The 16,869-nt window shown below is 33.8% G+C and overlaps 1 long non-coding RNA gene and 2 pseudogenes across 1 annotated transcript in view; 2 read left to right on the plus strand and 1 right to left on the minus strand.

Moving 5' to 3' along the window:
- The window catches only part of LOC145683346 (uncharacterized), a 366,975-nt gene that overhangs the window by 224,547 nt on the left and 125,559 nt on the right, over positions 1-16,869 (minus strand). The window lies entirely within an intron of this gene.
- LOC145683587 (NADH-ubiquinone oxidoreductase chain 4 pseudogene) lies at positions 496-1,730 on the plus strand (annotated as a pseudogene).
- LOC145683588 (NADH-ubiquinone oxidoreductase chain 5 pseudogene) lies at positions 2,029-5,365 on the plus strand (annotated as a pseudogene).

A 16,869-nucleotide genomic window follows, 5' to 3' on the forward strand; every position in this document is an offset into this window, starting at 1 on the left:
ATATTGAGGTTATTTTAATTTCAAGAGGTAGTTTATTAAAATATTAGTTTTGGGGACTAAAGATAAGTTTGCACTTTCTCTTGATGCTTTTAGAATTTTATTCATTAATGGTTTACAAGACCAACGTTTTAATTAAACTATAAAAGCTTATGAAAATATTATTTATTTTGTTTTCTAGTTTTCTAGTTATTTTAGGAATAGCTTGTTTTGTTGTTTAGCGTAAGCATTTACTGATGGTTTTATTAAGACTTGAATTTATTGTGTTGATAAGTTTTTTACTTCTATCTTATTCTTTAGGTAGCCTGTATGTTGAAAATTATTTTTGTTTATTGTTTCTAACTTTTAGCGTTTGTGAAGGTAGCCTGGGACTATCAATTTTGGTGTCTATTGTGCGAACTCATGGAGGTGATTATTTGAATTCTTTAGTTGTGCTACGATGCTAAAATATTTAATATTTATGTAGTTTTTGATACCTTTAGGTTTTAATTTTAAATTATGGTGAGTTGTTCAGTTTTGCCTTATTGGGATTTGTTTTTTTTTATAATAAGAAATAGTATAGGGTTGGTTCCCTGGGAGGTGGGCTATTACTTGTGGAGTGATAGTTTGAGTTATTCATTGATTTTATTAAGTATTTGAATTGTTATTCTTATAATTATGGCTAGAGAAGGTGTGCTGAGAAGTTCATTTTATAGTGCAAGCTTTATTAGTTTAGTTTTACTATTACTTATTTTACTTTACTTGAGATTTTCTTCTTCTAGATTGTTTATATTTTTTTGAGGGTTCTTTAATTCCTACATTATTTTTAATTTTGGGTTGAGGTTATCAACCCGAACGGGAACAGGCAGGGATATATTTATTATTTTATACCTTGTTTGCTTCACTTCCACTTTTGATTGGTATTTTTTATTTTGAATCTATTAAGGGTAGCTTATTGATAATTAATATGAGAAGTGTAATAGATTTAGGAATTACATATTACATATGATATTTTGCTTTAGTTGTTGCTTTTTTAATTTAAATGCCTATATTTCTGGTTCATCTTTGGCTACCTAAAGCACGTGTTGAAGCACCTGTGAGTGGCTCAATAATTTTGGCGGGAGTTTTATTGAAGTAGGGAGGATATGGTTTATTACGTATTATGTATTTTATAGAAAATGTAGCTGTAAGTATAAATTTAATTTGATTTGGTATTAGAGTTGTGGGTATTTGATCAGTTAGATTAGTATGTTTACGACAGGTTGTTGTAGTCTTTAATTGCTTACTCTTCTGTTGCCCATATAGGCTTAGTGTTGATAGGTTTACTAACGATGGGACTATGAGGATTTAGAGGTGCTCTTACATTAATAATTGCCCACGGTCTGTGTTCTTCAGGATTATTTTGCCTTGCAAATATTTCTTATGAGCGCCTAGGAAGTCGAAAACTGTTAATTAATCGAAGAATACTGTCTTTTATGCCGAGTTTAGGGTTGTGATGGTTTTTATTAAGAATTGCTAATATAGCTGCACCACCAACATTAAATTTATTAGGAGAAATTAGTTTGTTAAATACAATTGTTGGTTGATCTTGATTGAGTATATTAGGGCTAGCTTTACTTTCTTTTTTTAGAGCTGCCTATAAACTATATTTATACGCATATACTCAACATGGAATGCCTTATTCTAATTTATATTCTTGTTGAGGAGGAAGTGTGCGAGAATATTTATTATTGATATTACATTGGTTGCCTTAAAATTTATTAATTTTTTTGCAGGACCAAGATTCTTATGGTTGTAGTTGCTTCAGTAGTTTAGAATAAAATTCTAGTTTCTGGAACTAAAAAAGGTTTAATTGCCCTTAGGCCATGGTTTGACCTTTTTTAATTTGTATAACTAGATTTGTCTTTTTAAATAGAATAAGTATTATTTTATTCATAATAGGCTTGAGTTTTTTAATCAATAGATATAGTGTATTTATTGAGTGAGAAGTTATTTCTTTTAATAGAAATAAAATTATTATAACTCTTCTATTTGATTTAATATCATTTGTTTATAAAATTTGTGCTTTATATTTCTAGAATAGTAATTTATTACAGTGAACAGTATATAGGATCCGAGCGATATCTTAATCGGTTTATTATGCTCGTGTTAATATTTGTTCTTTCAATAGTTTTATTGATTGTTTCTCCTAATTTAATTAGAATCCTACTTGGTTGGGACGGGTTAGGATTAGTATCATATTGTTTAGTTATTTACTATGAAAATGTGCGGTCTTATAATGCAGGCATGTTGACTGCCCTTTCTAATCGTATTGGAGACGTAGCAATTTTGTTAGCTATCGCTTGAATATTGAATTATGGAAGTTGAAATTATGTCTTTTATTTGCATAGAGTTTTAAATAAAAATGAGATTGTAATTATTTCTAGTTTGATTATTTTGGCAGCAATAACGAAAAGTGCACAAATTCCTTTTTCTGCGTGACTGCCAGCAGCAATAGCTGCTCCTACACCAGTATCAGCATTAGTTCACTCTTCTACACTTGTAACTGCTGGAGTTTATTTGTTAATTCGTTTTAGAGACGTTTTATTGAGTGTTTATATGGGAGATGTATTGCTTTTATTATCAGGATTGACAATATTCATAGCCGGCATCGGTGCTAATTACGAATATGATTTAAAGAAGATTATTGCTTTATCTACTTTAAGTCAGCTTGGTCTTATAATAATAATTTTGTCTATAGGATTTCCCGTATTAGCTTTTTTTATTTATTGACACATGCTTTATTTAAGGCATTACTTTTTTATGTGCAGGAGCGATTATTCATGGTGTGGGTGACACAAGATATTCGTAGAATAGGAGCACTTGTAAGTCAGATGCCACTCACTTTATCTTGTTTAAATGTAGCTAACTTGGCTTTATGTGGAATACCATTTTTAGCTGGGTTTTATTCTAAGGACTTACTTTTGGAAATTTCTTCTTTGTCTTTAATTAATGTAGTCAGCTTTTTCTTATTATTTTTTTCTACAGGCTTAACTGTATGTTATTCAGTAAGTTTAAGATTTTATTTAACGGGCAGGGGCTTTGGGGGCACTGATATTCATTCTATTAGTGATAACGAAGGTTGAGTTATATGTAAGGGAATATTAGGATTGGTAGTGATGGCAATTTTAGGAGGTGGAACATTGAGTTGACTGATTTTTCCTACTGTTAATTGTGTTGTCTACCTTTACACCTAAAAATAGGTGCCCTGCTTGAAAGTGTAGTAGGTTTGTGGATTGGTACTTTATTATCAAGTTATTCTATTGGGAAGTCTTTAGTGTGTATGAAATTTTATTTTAGTTCTACAATAATAGGAAGCATATGATTTTTACCTTATTTATCAACAAATTATATTATTAAATTACCTTTATATGTGGGGGGTGCATATTATAATAACATTGATCAAGGGTGGAGAGAATGTCTTGGTGCTCAAGGCATGTATAGTAGTTTTAAGGACGGTTCAATATTAATTCAATATTCAAGATAATTTATTTAAAATGTATTTATTAATTTTTTTAATCTTTAGAATTATCCTCTGCTTCTCTATATTTGCGTATTTAGGTAGCTTATACTGAAACCATAGTATTGAAAATACTAAGAAGAATTATGTTCTCTAAATATACTCCCTGAGAAGAGCACTCTCTTTTTTACCCTGAAAAGGTAATGTAATATTTATACTAAGGGGGTTATAATTATTTTATATTAAGAGATGTTAACGGTACAATCCGCTAAAGATAAAGTTAGCAGGTTCTTCTTGATTATTCACATCTCCTTAGTTGGGGTGTGGAATACCCAGTAGTATCATTAACAGTGAAATGCCTCTTTTTGGCTTCAACTAACAAGCAGGGGTCAAGAGACCAAAGGTTCAGGTCGAAACTGAGTGCAATTATTTGCTTCCTACTTTTGAGATAAGTTGACAGCAACACCTTTTGGATGCAAACCAAATATTATATTTAACTATTATCCCACCTTATTAGTCGGCTCATGTTAGAGATCCTTGATTTCATTCACGATAAAGGCCTACTAGGAGAATTACTAAAATGTTAGTCTAACGAGAGATCAGGATAATGCATTAGTGCTGTTAATAGTAATTGTTATTGGGAGTAGAAGGGCAATTTCTACATCAAAGATGAGGTAGATTACAGCAATAAGGAAGAATCGTAATGAGAAAGGAATTCGGGCTGATGACTTAGGGTCGAATCTACATTCAAAAGGGGAAATTTTTTCTCGGTCATTAATAACTTTTTTGGAAAAAAGTGTTGAAATAGCTATAACGATTAAGCAAATAATAATAGTTAATAGACCAGTTGTTAAAACTGTATTAATTACCTATTTCATTTAAATGATCCTTTTGATTGGAAGTCAAATATACTATATATATTAAATACGCTAACCTCCTCATCAATAAATAGAAATATAAAGGAATAGTCACACTACATTTACAAAATGTCAATATCAGGAAGCAGCCTCAAATCCAAAATGGTGTGTAGGAGAAAAATGTGATAAAAAGGTGACGTAATAAACAAGTGGCTAGGAATGTAGAACCAATGATAACGTGAAGACCGTGGAAGCCTGTTGCTATAAAGAATGTTGAACCGTAGACAGCGTCTGCAATAGTGAATGGGGCTTCATAATATTCATATGCTTGTAGTGCAGTGAAGTATAAGCCAAGGAGAATTGTGAGTAGAAGACCTTGGGTGGCTTGAGTGTTGTTACCTTCTATTAATCTGTGATGAGCTCATGTTACAGTGACTCCTGAGGCCAGTAGAATTAATGAATGCCGGTTTCCTTCCTTTATTTAGGGGGATCTAGAGACCAGGGTGTTTACCGATGCGTCTAGAAGTTCAATTGGAGGAGTTATAATGCAAAAGAGACGAATGAAGAGTGAACCCCTATAGCATATTTTAGCCGTGTGTTACGACCACAGGAAAAGACGAGGCACATCGTAGAACTGGAAATTTTGGCTGTGAAAAGTTCTCTGAGAGCGCTTAACTATTATTTATTTAATAAGGAATTTGAATTGTTTACTGGTTGTAAAGCTCTAAAATATTTGCAGACGTCTACTGAGTTGTCTCCGAAATTAGTTCGTTGGAGTCCTGATTTACATCAATATAAGTATACGCCCGTGCACTGTCCAGGAGATAAAAAACCTAGTGATGTATTGTCAAGCAACACTGACATTGAACCTTCAAAAGAGGATGTAGATATAGAGGCATTAAATATAAGCAAGGAAGATTTTCAAGTAAACTTAACATTCGAAAAAGATGTAGATGTAGGAGAGTTGCAAACAAAATATTTATATTTTGGCTCCATACTAAATCTATTGAAAACCCAAAGGAAGCGGATGTAAAAGCTGAAAGGCAGGCAAGATGGCATAAATTGTATCGAACACAAAGATTAGCAAGTGGAACCAAATTTTTCTTGTGTATCCAGTTTTCTCTAAGAGAGCAAGCAATCCGCAATTTACATTGTTTCATATACGCCGGAGGCCACTACTCATACAGTAAATGCTATAAGAGAGTGTTACGAATTGTTTATTTCGCTAACATGAAGAAATTTTTCAAAGAAAAAGTGAACAAATGTGTAAGTTGCCAGATGCAGAAAAGAACAACTGGTAGAGTCCTGTTCCATGCTCAGACGTATTCGTGTTACGCACCATTTCAGTCTGTAACATCAGATGAAGTAGGACCTTTTAAAATATCTAGGAATAATAGAAATAAATATATTTTGTTATTCATAGATAATGCTACGCGTTATGTGATCGCCAGAGCAGTACCGGTTATCACATCAGACATAATAGCACAGGTTATTTTCGAGGATCTAATTTCAAAACATGGGGTACCGCCTCAGTTGCATCTGCACAGATTATCCACCCATAAAAGCAAAATACTAGAAGAGATGGCAGAGAAATTCGGTATGAATTTGCATTTCGCAAACACAAGCGCGAATTATTCAATTTGGGAGTGCAGAGAGAGCGATCGGTTCATTACAACAAGTAATGAAACATCATATCGAAAAGGATTTCTCAAATTGGGACGAGATTCTACCAAGCATAATATTTACTATGAATACGCAAGTGCATGACGGTGCTGGTTACCATATAACTTATTACATGGAGTAGAACCTAGAACGTTTTTGGGGCAGGATTTAGACATACCTGCGCATATATAGAAAACGAAGTAAGAATTCAAGGAACTAAAGAGGTTAGAAAACTTGCATATAAGAATTTACAAAGCAAATTTAAAGCACAGAAGAAACAAATTGAAAGAAAATTTGACCAGCCAAGTTTTGACATTGGTCAATCGATACTCATAAAGGAAATGCCTAGAGCTGGAATTCCTGCTTGCTTTGGTGGAAGGTATAATATGAAAGGAATAGTAGTTGACAAGATCAACAATAACTCGTATAAAGTGAGGTATGATACTAAGAAAGGTGAGACAAAAGTGGATACAATAGATATTAGAAGAACAAAACCATTTATAGGTCAGCAAAACGAGAAGCTAGGTGATGATTCTGAAGACCAAGAGTTGGATAGTGAAAATAAAAAAAAGAATAGTTAGGATTTACTGTAACTATAAGGCAAATTGGGTCTATCGATGAAGTGCCACTCAGGGGGCACTTTCTCAACCAAACACTTTTCCCGAGACTTAAGGAAATGTGAGTCTCCATCTGAATTTTCCCGAATCGGTAGACACATTTTGGATTATAATTACTAGAAATATGGAAATGTTAGAAGTCGTAAATATATACATGAATAAATTTTGTACAAATTAAGGTATTAAAATTATGTGTCTAGGGTGCAAATAAAGAAATAAGTTAATAGATAATTTAACAAACTAACTAGTAAACAAAATAATAAAGAATGAAAGGTTATAACGTAGTAATCATTACATTTTCATTAATTTCAGAGACAGTTAACGATTTTGGATAAAAAGGAACCGAATTAGGAAATGGCATCAGTATATTTACTTCACGTGATAAGTTTAGCAATAATATTCGTTAGTGGGAAAGCTGAGCATCATCTATTATCTTTGCAAGACGTGGGAATAGCATTAACTCAAGATGCACTAGCAGTACATGCTTCAAATATGGTATATACTACTATTAAAATTCATATAAACTTTCATCAGGCTCTGCCAATGCATAACGTATGTAGTGAGACGTATCATATTCACAAGACTAAGCTGAAAGAGAAAGAGAGTATAGAAATAATATTATTATTTCGATCCCATGTCAGTATGTGTATGTAAATGGAAGTAAAAAGTGAGTTCAAAATTTAAGAAGTAAACGATCAATTTTGTCATTTCTTTTGGGATTTAGTTCAATTGGTTTGTCCAAATATAATTTCATACATACACAACAGTTATCCTCATCAGTGAGACAATTAGGTGAATATGAAAATTTGTTAGCTACCGAAATAAAGAATTTAAAACCGTCACACAATCAGGAAAATTCAATAGGTAATTGTATACTGGTGAAGGTACAACACGAGGTACAAAATTTTAGAAGTAAACTGCAAGAACTCTATTGCTAATTGCAACAAGCTCAGAGAAAAATTTTGACAAACTTATTTGCCCATCTCGCAAGAGAACATGTAACGAAAATAATTAATAACATTTTAAGTAATCAGTTATCTTATCAGATTTTGAAAACTCTGATGTGACAAAGTTCATAACTTCTCATGATGTCCTAAAACATTCAATATACCGTTGTGATATAGGCATGTTTTATAGGGTTTCGTCCGTATATCTTATGAAATACCACTGTAATGAAAACAATACATATTTGTTGTTAAAAACAGCAATTATTTATGACAATACTGTATCAATGATGTATAGTGTAATCTCAATGTGATATTTAGCGCAGAATTATAGAATATTTTATAAATTACTTGAAGCAGTGTATTTAGCAAATGGTGTATATCATACACTAGATAAATCAAAATCTGAATTCAAAAGTTTTTTATACCTTTGCGAGACGATGAAGCAAAATTTCTGAACCATATTATATTCAATGGATCGTTACATGGTTGTCAGCAAAATACAGAAATATATTTAGGGAAGGTAATATATAGGTTTACACATGCAGGTGTACTATATTCATTACAAGAAGAATATATAACTAAATTAGGCGAGCATCACGAAGTAACATCAACGAAAGTAATGCATTGCAATAATCGTTCATATTTTCTGAATTATAGTCAGTTTGATAATTTGATTCTCGGCAAATTGGTCATTCCCACTAGAAACGTATTTGGTGTAAATAATAAACATTTGAATTTGATAGGCAAGTGGACTGAAGAACAATTGAACTTTACCTTACATACAGAGGAGTTAAATTCATTAGCAGAAAATTTCTAAAAAGTAATATTGGACACAACTGTACCACGGCTAGTATTAAAGACTGATTATATAATGTATGTAATTGCTGCAATTATAATTGTATTACTTTTTCAGTAATCTCATTAATTGTATTTTATTGTAAAATGTACAGATATATAAGAAAATATAAAATAGAGAATGAAGAGGCATAAATGAAAATAATAATAATAGTAATAATAAATGCAAATAATAGAAAATTTATTTGTATCCTAGGGCACAATATTCTATGCAGATCCTAAATTGGAAGACAACAACAATTGTAGAAAGAAACCTTCGATTTTAAAAAAAATAAAACATAACAATTACGAAAAGTGGAAAGTTCAGACAGAAAAAATGCAGGGATCACTTACCATGCAGCCATCATCAACTATCACCACCACCAGCTATGAGTGGATGTAGTTATAAATATAATCTACAGTATACTAGTAACCGACTGAATGAGAGTAACCGACCGAACCAGTATATCGAAATGTCCGAAGTCCTATTTACATCTCAGGAATACAAAAAAACTAATTATAGTAATAGAGAGAGATAGTTAAACTAGACAAATCTACGAATGAAATCTGATAGCAGAGAATAGAGAGAGGAAATATCCTTAAAACATCTAAAGTATTAAAAAGGGACACAAATAATAAGCCGTAATGAGGAAAGTTAACAATATAAGTAATAGTAAATAGATTAAAATAGATACAATAGGTTTTAGATACATAAGGTTATTATTAGAAAACATATAGTTAATGTAGAAATTGAAAAAATGAGGAATATAAGCGCTTGTGCAACGATTAGGTTTAACAAACCAATTACATTGTTAGTTAAAGGGTTAAAGAATTTTAGCAAGCTCACATATATATTAATGAAAAATACTATTGAAGACAAAATAGTAAATGAAATAGACAAAAGAGACAATAATAGGAAGAAATATATTGTTTTAAAAGAGAATAGTAATAAAACAGTGATAAAACAATAGGAAGGTATTGATCCTCGATTAACATAATTAGTGCCTATATATAAGCAATATACGCTATATAAAATCCAGAAAAATATTTGGGTGTAATGAATTTCTAAAATATATTTAATATTTGTTTTGTATTTTAAGTATATAAATATATTTAAAAGTATTATATAAACATTTTTAATATTTGATTAATAATAGTACTTAATATTTGTACTAAAAATATCAATTGGCACTATTTAATTAATGGTCATATGTAAATTGCAAACGTCAAAGTTAATTAAGAGAGCGAACAAGTATTGGTTTGCGTCACAACCAGCAGGCAAGAAGTGAAACATTGGACTAAGACTCGTGTAGAGGCTAGTTCGCTCTGAGATAGCATACGACAGCGAGCGATAACGAACGAATCCGAATAATAACGAATGCCGGAGGACGCGCTCTCAACCGCAGGTGGCATCTTCCTATCCAAGCGAAGCGTAAATGAGTAAAATACGAAATAAAACTTATTTTATTATGATAATAGTATTCAGTAGTACTTAGATTAATGCATAGTTATTAGTAAAAAGAAGTTGAAAGAATATATAGATGCGCATTTATTAGAAAGCTTAAGATGCGCATATTTTAATGCAATTTTCTTTAACGAATTACAAGGAAGAAAGGAGGAAATAATGTGTAAAACTTAAGGTTATAAACCGGCAGTATTTTACACACATAGTTCAGACATTTCAAAAGAATAGCCTTACACCAATATTACTTAAAACATAGAAAGTTGAGTAAAGACAAAGAAAAGAACTTTCTAGGCCTGCTTTATAATGACGAAATATTGTAGTCTAAGAGTATAAGCAGACACAAGTTAGAAATTATAGATAATGTAAATTTAATACTAGCAACTAGTGCTTCCTAGAACGTTGAAATGAGCTCGTTCCAACTTTATTTGTTTCTCATCTATTTCAGAAAACCAACAGAAGAAATGGTCTTCGAAACAATATTATTTTTAATACCTACTTTAATTTTAGGGATTATTCTTTTGATAGTAATTATTAGTACATGTTACATTTTTGCAAGACTAAGAAAACTAGAAAGAAAGCACGAAGGTAGGAATAACCAAATAATGTAAGAGTTAATTTTAGTTCAGAAGTAAGATTAATATAATACAGACACTTACGTGCTTCGTAATTATTCACCACATTATACGAGAGTAGAAAAGAGTGAAACACCCAGACTTGACACTAGCACACATGTTATACACATCACTAAGCACACACCACTTCACACAATGATGCCAAATTCAAGCAAGGCATGTTTTGACACTTGCACTGACAATAAAAAGGGGTATCACATTCACAAATCACTAGAGATAACACCATGAATTCAGAAGACCACGCAATGCAAACAGGACATGTTAATAATTTCCAAGCACGGATCCCAAGTTAATTAGTGAATAAACCGAAATAGACGGTAAAATTGGTGTCACGAAAAATGGCGAAAGGGAAGCATTCTTCCCATGTTATATTATATTAATTTAAACTTCAAAATTACTAAAACTCCAACACAATTTCTTGGCTGTTGGGATATCGAACAAAACTAGCATAAAACGGACACCTAAATGGACGAGATACGTGGAAGTATCTTGAGTCAAACTTGGTTCGAAAACGGATGAGTTTGCTTTTCTCAAAGTCAAGTTCAGCGTTGCTAACTACCTGAAAGTGGATTTTCATGATTCATAAATAAGTAGTCTTGGTGAAACTTATTTTTGAATTATATATAAAATAAATTAGTGAAGTTAAAGTGTAGTGATAAGTGGCATATATGTAAAAATAATAATTTGAATTGTATTTTTTGTATAAACGATAGTGGAAAAGTGTGTGAAATTTTTGACATACACGTCGCGATGAATTATGGACGTACAGATAAGTTGTCTCAAATTGGCAAGACTCCAAAGGACATCCGGTGGTGTGACAATGGAAAATTTTATTGCAAGCTTTGTGAGCAACGACAAACTGGATAATCCTAGTTGCAAAAATTAAAACAACTTGAGGTGCAATTAACACAGCTCATAACTTGAATGGAAGTAATTTTCACTTTAGCCGTTAGATGGAGTGAGAATACACACCGATGACTGAAATACACAAAATAGTTCTTCCGAGAATACACACTGATAACTGAAATACACAAAAAAGTTATTCCGATTAATAAAACGAATTGAAAATTAAGAATATTAAAAAAACTATTTGGTACCAAATGTTATGATTTTAATAATAAATATTTATTCATTCTGTAATATATACATATGTATAATATTTGAAGTATTGTAGATATTTTTTTGTAAAATTTTTCATATGTTTCACTATTTTTTTTATATACAGTGTGTTCCAAGCTGAACGATCTCCTATGAGATCTAGTCTGTTAGCGGAGCATAACAGGGTTTCAGTAGGGGCCATGTGGCAGAGCCTATATATTTTATTATTTATTCTATGTTTTATATTCAGTTGATCGTATTTTAATAAAGATTTAGATTCTGCTTATTAAAATCAGAGAAGACAGTAAAGTATTAGGAAATAATAATACAAGAAAACGAATTACATAATCCAGGGACATTGCTCTCGAGTGTAGAAACAATTATGTAATATTGGTATTTAGTACGTCTTGATTAGCAAATTATTTTAACTACAGGAAATTTGAATCAGAACTTAATCAATGTATGACTGGAAAGAATTAGTAAAATTGTATGTAAGTAAATTAGTAAGATGTAAATTTGTTAACACAAGACACTATTCTCGGGTATGTTAGAATTGCCAGGAATTGTGAGTCAGGGCATACCAGGGATTGCCAGTTGTCTGCTACAATGAGGAAACCGTCTCGTTTCATAGATGAGAAAGAGCACACTCCTCTGACGTCATGCAGAAGCAACAAATTCCAGGTTGCAGGAAATCCAACAAATCCAAAGGACCAGAGTTCACAGGGGGAGTCGAAGAGAGTCGGAGAGTTGTAGACAAGGAAGAACGACGACGAACCGGAGAACGAGACTAAAGATCAACGAAGTAGAGTTACTAAAAAGTTCATCTTCGATTATGATAGAAAAAAGGTACTGTTCTTTTATTTGAGCGAGTCAGTATTTTGTTGTACGTACTTAGAAATTTACACTCTAGCCCTTTTAGGATCCCGGCTATTTTTTAGACTTTCAGTCAAGCAGCTACTGCATCGTCACTATTTATCCCAGGATCATGATTCATACCTCATTCTCTTCAAAATAGAGCTGGCTTTTAAATGGTACCACTTGTATGCTCACACCATATACGAGAAGCAAGGAAAATGATGTCAAATGGAAATTTTTCCTCGAAATTTGCCCCCCTGCACCCCCCTGTGTGAACGTAGCCATCTAAAAAACGTGATAAACAGTACTTGGTATACTGAATGGGTGTCCCAAATTTCAAGTTTCTATCTTGAATACTAAGGGCGGGAAAAATTTTATCAATAATTCCCACAGTGCCCCAAATTACCACAAAACACTATGATCTCAAGGAAAAAATTTCCTGAGACATCCCTAATTACCCTAGGGTCATGTGTCGCCCATATACTATTCTGAATAGAAGTGCCTTTCAGGCGGTACCATTCACATGTCTCCATCATGTATCCAAGGCGGGAAGTTCCCGAAAAAGTGATTTTTTGGTCTAAAAATCTTTTCTTCAATTTTTCCCCCTCTGGACCCTCCTGTTTTAATGCAGAGATCTCAAAAAATCTGATAAATACTACTCGTTGGGCTGAATGTTTGCGCACAATTTCAGTCTTCTAGGTGCAAAAGTAAGCCCGCAAAAAAATATACCGACCATGTCCCATTTTTCCCTATATAGAAGTATATTTTTTAAAAATTCCTGAGACGTCCCTAACTACCTCAGGATAATCACTTGACCGTCATTCTCTTCAGAATGGAATTGCCTTTCGGATGGTATTGCTCACTTGTCCCCATCATGTATGTGAGGCGAAAAAATTCTGAAAAACAGGATTTTGGGGGTAAAAATATCCCTTTTTTCAACCTTTTGCCCCTCTGGTTTCCTCCTGTTTCAACTCACAAATGTGAAAAAATCTGTTAAATACTACGTGGTGGACTGAATGTTTGTGCAAAACTTCAATCTTGTACGTGGAAAAATAAGCCCGCCAAAAAATATTGAGCATAGGCTTAGAAAATGAAAAAAATAAATTTTAAACTGATGACGTCATCACCTCCTATGTCTGGACGCAGGAAGGTCTCAAACCATACGCAATGTCTTCTACAATGCCTCTGGACTTGAAAAACAGAACAAAACCGGACGCAAAGACTCAAATAGAACAGAAATAACGCAATGTGCCATGAAAAATACATATGGCACAAATAATACCATAAGATCCCCAAAGGGGTAGTACCGAGGAAACATTATTATGCTGCTGATAGTTCGACCAACAACGGTGTCATCAGACTACGTTGCAGACCGTACTCAGACATTAACTCCATTTTACCCCTTGGAGTGTCCTACCAACGAGAAACTATCCAGCCAGCGTCTTGGCATTGGAAGGAGCCTATTGGATAGCATATCTAGGAGAAGCAGACCGGACCTCCAGATTCATGTGCTACTTTCTTTGTCATTTGTCGAAGGCTTAATGTTTGGATATGCACTGTTTGACCTGGCACTTCTAAATACCCGAATTTATACACAACATCTTACACACTCTTACACAAGTCATAGAAAATACAGCGTTAGTTTTATTCTCGAAATTTGAAATTTTTATTTAAACACAGAAATTCCTCCGCATTGACATGAGTAGAATTTTACCTCTTGCATTGTTACAATTTGTATTCCCACTCATTCCAGATAGTGAGTGGAAGGTAATTTCTCTGAGTTCACTTAAATCATCCGAAAACTAGAAACGAACAAGGGAGGTTGTCAATAATAATAATAATAATAATGATAATAATAATAATAATAAGAAGAAGAAGAAGAAGAAAAAAAGAAGAGGAACAAGAACAACAACAACAGCAACAAGAACAAGATTAAATCGAATAAGAGTAAAGCAAAGAAAGTAAAGCAACACGAAGGCAGAACCATATAGTCCAGGAAATCTAGAGCAATTTTATTCTCAACCTGGGCAAAATTGCAACACAAGCTTTTTAAACAGTTTTCGATTCAGGAATTACTACTGAATAACATATTCAAAATCCGACAAAATCAGACCACGGGAACTCCCCCAAAAACGGTTTCAAAATGGCGGACCATGTTTTTTTAATAATCGTAGTCCTTTACGTTGGCGGCTCTAGTAGCCCTCTTAATTGACACAGAGACATGAATTATACCTCATTGGAACGCTCATAGACCACAAATTCCAACGAAGTGACTTTTGTACCCATCATGCCCAACCCGTAGAAGAAAAAGAAGAAAGTCATTTGTTGTTTTTTAATTGATATTTCTTGGACCCTGGCATCACTGTACGTCCTCATACGCCGGCAGAAAAATTCCCACGCGTAGACCAGACATTGTTAACAATAAAAGAAAAAAATTAACGACGTAGGTTCAACAGTAAGGCAGATAAAAATTCAGAACCGCTGGCCAAGGAGGGTTACTGTATATTTTTTTTTACTGTGGTCTAACTTCTGTTTCTTAGATCTAGAATCCTCTCTAATTGACAAAGAGACATGAAACATACCGGGTTTGAAAGCTTATGGAACCACCTTGCCAACGACGTATTGTTTGTGCCCAACCTGTAGAAAAAGAAGAAGAGGGAATCTTTAAAAATTTGGAAATCTACACTTTTACCTTTCTTGGGCTCTGCCAACACTGATAATCGTTCTACGCATGAGAAATTCTTGTTTCTTTCTTTAAATCAAAGGTCACTTAATATAAGTACTATACATAAAACAAAAATATTCTTAAGCAAAAGAATGGGAATAACGAAAGACTTTAGGAGGCAAATTACACATCCACATCGTCATTGCCTACGCTAACACTGTCCTCACCATATTCATTTAAACAGTTAAAACATTCAGTTTCTTCGCATACGCCACAAGCAATAGCAAATAGAAGGTCATACCATAATACAGTGTACAAGGCAATTCGTTTTATAGAAACATAACACCTATATATAAAGCAAAAATATTCTAAGGCAAAAGAATGGGAAGACGAAATACTTTGGAAGGCAAATTACACATCTACATCATGATCGCCTACGCTAACACTGTCCTCACCATATCCATTTAAACAGTTAAAACATTCAGTTTCTTTTCATACACCACTAGCAATAGTACATGGAAGGGCATGCTTTCTGTACGTACAATACGTTCTTGGACACCCGGTAGCACAGTTGCAATGAACAATGGTGAGCAAATTCCATACCCATCAAACACGATGGTTGTTGTGCCATATTTACGAACCGTATACTCAGCAAAAGATGCAGCAATATTTTCGCACGAACTGCCTTTACACTATGGTAGTCTATGTAACAGGATCCTCCGTCTAAGACATACAGAATATTGTCTGGCTCCGTTTCTTCAAACTGTGCGGTCTGCTGCTTGCTGAACTCTAGTATCGCATGGGCCAGTGGGGCTTTGTCTGCCTTATGCATCATGCTGGGTGACTCAAATAAAGCTGGTGGGTAGGCACATAATTCATGCGCTAAGGACTCCTCTAAAGATGTGCTGCCTGCATTAGCGACAACTAACAGTCTTTGAAACAAAAGATTCGAATAGACGGAGATACCACTGCTGATTTTAACACTACTCGGGGATGCTTGAGTTTTGACTTCATCTGCACGTTTCTCCTTCGTTTTGACTTCACAGTGAACAGGTCTTTGCCAGATAGTTTCTTCGCAAGCTCTTTGCCAACTGAAAATAAATTATGGACGTTGATTGAGGAATCCGCTGTGACGCCAGTGGAATGTTTCTCAACGATTTGTCTTCGTCGAATGGTGAAATGGGCTGCAGTCCTGCAAGAATGCGACGTGTGTCAGTAATATCACGTGACATTCTTGACGTTTCGGCTTCTTTATGTTGTTCGCTAATGACATATGCTGTGTGAGTAAGAGTTTGCATCGCCAGATGGTACTAGGACCATGCTGGCATTGAGAACACCCACAAAGATCATTGCAACTCCGACATTCCACTCCCATGCGTTAGACCTCCAGTAGATTTTAGCGATCTCATCAGAACCTGTTCTATGACTAGATCAGAGGACAACCCAGCCCAATAACGGTTGCTTCTTCTAATAACTCCGAACCCATTTAGAAAGCTTTCGTGAACGTTGGATTAACCGATGGCAGCGTTAACATTGTTTCAATTTACAAGCACGTCAACTTCAAATAATTGAAGTGTCCTGCTTCAGCGAATATGGGAATGCACTCTGCTATAGCATCAAGGTGATCCTCCCAGCTTCCTGTTCTGTCTGCTGCCACAAGTTTCCTTGCTGTAGTCAACTTGCGCTTGTATACAACCCACAACAATGCTGACTTGTTTTTGATGTGTTAATAAGTTCTGACTTTTGTGTTTCTGACTTTCGT

Source organism: Thermobia domestica, chromosome 4, assembly GCF_964235325.1.
Source record: "Thermobia domestica chromosome 4, izTheDome1.hap1.1, whole genome shotgun sequence".
Lineage (NCBI taxonomy): Eukaryota > Metazoa > Arthropoda > Insecta > Zygentoma > Lepismatidae > Thermobia > Thermobia domestica.